Source organism: Oreochromis aureus, linkage group 4 (assembly GCF_013358895.1).
Source record: "Oreochromis aureus strain Israel breed Guangdong linkage group 4, ZZ_aureus, whole genome shotgun sequence".
NCBI lineage: Eukaryota > Metazoa > Chordata > Actinopteri > Cichliformes > Cichlidae > Oreochromis > Oreochromis aureus.
In genome coordinates this window covers 1,671,385-1,677,414 of record NC_052945.1, presented here as the reverse complement: position 1 = coordinate 1,677,414, position 6,030 = coordinate 1,671,385, and positions in this window count along the sequence as shown.

The following is a 6,030-nucleotide window of genomic DNA, read 5'->3' as shown; positions in this document are numbered from 1 at the left end:
CGTTGCTACTTTGCACAGCTGATTCTGCAGCAGGCTCAGGGGGCCTGTCAGCAGCTTCGTTTGTGTCCATAGTTCAAATTTTCCAAAACTCAAATATTTACCAAGTATTGAGAGTTTATGCGCACATGCGAAGTTTGTTTATAAATCTGATTTATTATGTTTGACCACCAATGCATTGGAATTACGTCTTCTTAAATAAGTGTGCACACTTTTTATGAATGGCCATTTATTAGTAGCGCTACTCATACCTTGCGTTGGGCGCCGTGCTGATTCCGATGAAGAATTCTGAGTCCTCTCCAACATCCACTGAACAATCGCCAGAAATCCCACGTCGTCAGCTGACAGACCGATACTCCAGCTGTCCGCTGCTCGTGAACCCTCCACGCTAACGTTTCCAAACGGCATTCAGCTCTCCACGGCGATTGATCACTCAGACTTTAATTGTCCTGTTTGCGCCGAGCCCCCAAAACACCGCGGCGCAGTTGGCGTAAACTTTTCCCCATAGAAAAGCAAGTTTGTGACTCTAATTGTAGAGGCTAAGCCTACGCTTGAAGCCACTGAGGTGGCCGTTAACGGGGGGGGTGACGCGATGTCACTGGTATGGATGAATTAAGTAATCAGTCCAATAACTCCAGCTGTACTTATCTTGTCCTTTTTGTTCTTTATTCCAACATCATCTTGACATAACAGTGCAGCGGTCACAAACTGTTTGCCTTCTCACACGTAACGACACACCTGACGCCGATTACGTGCGTTTACCTTAAATACCTTTACATCAACAAAACAGAAAGGTGACCTCTAGCGGCCACATAAGGTATTAACCCAAAAATGGCTCCTACAACAACTATCAAGGATTGACAGAGGTGATTATAAATAAATATTAAGAATATTGACAGGAATTTTGATGGAATTTTGAATTCAATTCTGGATTTAACAGGAAGCCAATGAAGCGAAGCCAATACAGGAGAAATCTGCTCTCTCTTTCTAGTCCCTGTCAGGACTCTTGCTGCAGCATTTTGGATTAACTGAAGACTTTTCAGGGAGTTTTTAGGACTTCCTGATAATAATGAATTACAGTAGTCCAGCCTGGAAGTAATAAATGCATGAACTAGTTTTTCAGCGTCACTCTGAGACAGGATATTTCTAATTTTAGAGATGTTGCACAAATGGAAGAAAGCAGTCTTACATATTTGTTTAATATGTGCGTTGAAGGACATGTCCTGGTCAAAAATGACTCCAAGGTTCCTCACAGTGTTACTGGAGGCCAAGGTAATGCCATCCAGAGTAAGAATCTGCTTAGATACCATATTTCTAAGATTTTCAGGGCCGAGTACAATAACCTCAGTTTGATCTGAATTAAGAAGCAGAAAGTTAGAGGCCATCCAGGTCTCTAAATGTATGCTATGTCTTCTAATGATGCTGCCTAAGGGAAGCATGTAAAATGTAAACAGAATTGGTCCTAGCACTGAACCCTGTGGAATACCATAATTAACCTCAGTGTGTGAAGAGGACTCTCCATTTACATGTACAAATTGGAGTCTATTAGACAGATATGATACAAACCACTGCAGTGCAGTACCTGTAATACCTACAGCATGTTCTAATCGCTCTAATAGAATACTATGGTCAACAGTATCGAATGTAGTATTATGCTACTGTCCCGTACACAGTTGCTGACTGCAATCTGTAATCTCAGGTCATCAGTTTTGTTGGTTATGGACCTGAGGTTGGAGAGGAAAATACTCAGAAGGCTTAAATGGTTGTTCCTTTAGCTGGGGGCTCGCCCTACAGGCACGCTTTTACCTCCCACCGCTGGAAAGAACCAACCATGGAGAACCTGGAGTTCTTATTATGTCCTCCGGAATGCTGTGGAAGTGGTGATAGTCTGATGTAATGTTCCTTGCACAGCATAATCCCAAACTCAGAAGGTCCTGATGACTGTAAGTAGAGTCTACGCGACATAGAGTAGTAGAAAACACATACAACCTCACATATTCACGTACAAAATATAAAAAACAAAGCACCGAACGTGAGGAGCAGTGAGCCACTGTGTCTATGCGTGCCGCCATCTTAGTACATCTGTAAAGTGCAGTGGTGTTTTTAACCCAGTCCAATTTATTGTCTATGTATTAGTGCTGTCAGCATTAAAACAAGCTAATCCACGTTAACGAGTTAACACAGATTGGCCGTGTAAGGGGTTACTCAGCGTTAACACGTTAATGCGGCTTAAATGCGTTAACGCTGTCATCACAATTAACGCGAATAACAAGTAACCCATCAATTAATCGCGATAAACACTAATGTGATTAATGCTGACAGCACTACTATGTATACTCCAAGGTATTTATAGTCCTCTTCAATGTCTACATGGACCACCTGGATTAAAACAGGGTTCACAGGTTTCATGGTCCTCTTAAAGTCCACAATTAATTCTTTGGTCTTTGTCACATGGAGCTGCAGATGATTCTGCAGCTCCATGTGACAAAGGAGTCAACCACAGCCTGGTACTCCATCTCATCATCCTCACTGATGCATCCAACCACCGCAGAGTCATCAGAAAACTGTCATGGTCAAGTTGAATGGCTAGAAATTTCCACTAGGTTCCTGAACTTCCCTTGTATCCGCCCATGGGCAGGGCCGCCACACCCTCTTCCACGTTGACCTGATTAAGGACATTAGACTGGGAGGATTTAAGCTCCATGCTGACGTCCCTTCTCTGCCAGTTTGTCGACTACTCTGTGTAGGTAACCAGGCCTTATGCTTCTTGTTTCTTACCTTAGATGCTTTACTTACCTTGTTTTTTTTTTTTTTTTTTTGCTTCAGTGCTCCCAGATGCTCCACGGTTCTGAACCACGCATCCTTTTTCATTTTGGGTTTACATCTTTGTTTTCTGGGTTTCACTCCATGCCTCATCTGTCTACCTTCCTGCTGTCCCTCGGCCTCGGAACCAAAGGAACTCAGGTCAGCCAAATCCACATCATCAAACTCACCTGGACCCACGCTTCAATGCATCCATTTCTCTCCTGCAAAGTAAGACAAAAGAATTATTACACTGACTTTCTCTGGAACACCCCTCTGGCTAAGATCTAATTTAGTTTTCCTCTCTCCCAAGTGTGACCATACGTACTAGTCCCGCTCTGGTTACCTTCTCAGTCCTGCCCCTTTGTTTTACCTCAGCCACGTCTACCAAGCCCCTGTGTAGTTTGTCATTGCCTAGTAGTACTCTTGTGTTGATCAATAAAACATTGTTAAAACTTTCCCTCTGCCTCCACTCCACTCTGCCTCCACCCTGCGATTGAATCGCAGGGGTTAGAAGTTTGTAGGTCATGATGGAGGGTCTCACACTATACGGCCCGATGCTCTGACGCGATCTGAGCAGCAATGTCCATCCAACTCTTTTCACAGTTGTTATGGTCGTGATAATTTTGTGAGGCCACATCAAAAAGGCTTGGATGAGCCAGAGTTCTAAAGTTGTGCCTCCATCGCTTGAGTGCAGATTACATGCCGCACTGCTGTGCTGCTACGTCTTTTTCACCTTTATTTCTGTGTTTGCACGTGCGCAGTGTGAGAGGCTGCGGTGACACCCTCACGACGGGCGAAAAGATTTCAAGCAGGTTTGATTTTCTTGCGACCAAACGATTGATGATCGGGAGCTGGTCGTGAGGTGTTAATCGCTTCTTGTTATTGCATGTATACTACAGGATGCACGACATACGATTAAGGCGAAACTCGGGGCGATCCCCAAAACAGTCGCACGACTAAAAATTGTCTCAAAATGGGACAAAAGTCGCACAGTGTATGCCCAGCTTAAGATTAAAGAACAAGATTGCCCTGATAGGTGACACCTGGAAGAGTGTTGGCAAACAGTTGCATACCTTGGCATCAACTCTCACTTCATAAGTGATGACTGGGAGCTCATGAGCTTCTGCCTCACAACCATGCCACTCGAAGAACAACACAGTAGGCCAAATATTGCTGTTTAGATTGAGCAGACTGTGGGAAACTTTGAGATTCCTCCAAGAAAAAATTGCATTTGTTCATGACAATGGCTCCAATGTAGTGCAAGAAAAACATGGTATGTCTGCGGCACTGATCGCACTTTACAGTTTTGAATAAAGCACTGTGATCAGTAAAGCACTTGGAGCAGCGAGGCCTCTCATAAAGCATTTTAAACAAAGGGAACTGACTTCAAGTAAAACACAAACTTGAATGAGATGAAGTATCCCACTGTCAAAGAAGAGAGCAAGTCTGACTGTAAAGCATGAGCAGATACATTAATTAAATGTTCTCTAAACCTTTCATATTTATCATAGTTATTTTAGTTTGGAAAGAAAAAAATAATTTGAAGCCCTATTTGGTTTCTTGGATAGAGGCCACTTTTACTTACCTATTAGCACATTATCTTTTTGTTTAAAGATTTAAATTTTTTGTCACATTAAATAATGTTCATGGGATTTTCAGATCTTGGGGCTGTTTTTAAGTTACTTAATTGCACATTATCTTTCATGTAAAAAAAATAAATAAATAAATAAATCTTGCATTTATTTGATTTTTAATGTGATGGTCACATTAATGTTAAAAATACATTTCGCTAGTTTCAAAATCATTTCTTCCATGGGTCATTATTTTATTTGCTGTGGGAGGTGAGGTACAGCATGCACTGGAGCCTAGAACAGACGGTGTGCCCACAGAAGGCGAAGATCTTGGAAATTAGATTTTTAATCTCACTGGGATATTTATCTGTTTAAATAAGATAAGATAAGATAAGATAAGATAAGATAATTCTTTATTGTCATTGCACAGTCATACATAGTACAGTAGTACAATGAAATTGGAAAAACTGTCCTCGTCGGCACTACATATAACACAACACGACCACGATATGACACATCACAACATAACACAAACAACACAACACAGTATATTAACTTAGAAATAAAAAGAAGAATAAGTGTTATGTGTATTGCACACTGTTATTATTGCACATTAATTATTATTGCACCTTGTTATAAATATAAATATTATTATTGTTATTGTTTTAAACATTGTTACCTCTCCTAAAAAAAGTCCAGGAGGTAGCCAATCAGGTCAGCTATTTGCATTGATCAGGGCTGTTGCCCTGTTGTAAAAGCTGTCCTTGAGTCTGTTTGTTCGGGACCTCAGCAGCCTGAACCTCCTGCCAGACAGCAGCAGCTTAAACACCCGGTGTCCTGGGTGTGTACAGTCTCGTGGGATGCTGCGTGCCCTCTTGAGACAGCGAGTGCTGTACAGGTCCTTCAGGGAGGGAAGAGGATGTCCAATGATTTTTGGGCCATATTGATGACCCTCTGGAGTGCCTTTCTGTGTGCTGTGGTGCAGCTGGAGAACCATACACCGATGCAATATGTCAGCACACTTTCAATGGAGCAGCGGTAGAAGGCGGTCAGCAGCTCCTTCTTCAGGTCCATTTTTCTGAGGATTCTCAGAAAGTGGAGACGCTGTTGGGCCTTCTTTAAGACCGCAGAGGTGTTTGAGCTCCATTGGAGGTCTGTGTCTATGTGCACACCCAGAAACTTGAAACTGGAGACCCTTTCCACGCACTCCCGTTGATGCTGACAGGCTGCAGCTCGGACTTCCTCCTTCTGAAGTCAACTACCAGTTCTTTTGTCTTGGTGGTATTGAGGTCCAGGTTGTTATCTACACACCAATCTGACAGCCTCTGAACTTCAGCTCTGTCGCTGTCTCATCTCCCCTGAGATGAGCCCCACCACGGTGGTATCATCTGCAAACTTGATGACTGCGTTGTCTGGGTGGGTACTAACACAGTCATGTGTGTACAGAGTGTACAGTAGGGGACTCAGTACACAGCCTTGTGGAGAGCCGGTGTTAAGGCTGAGGGCTGAGGAAAGATGAGGCCCCACTCTAACTCTCTGTACACGGTCTGACAGGAAGTCTCTGATCCAGCGGCAGGTGGTAGAAGGAAGTCCGATTTCCAGCAGTTTAACTATTAGTCTGTCCGGGAGTATCATATTGAAAGCAGAGCTAAAGTCA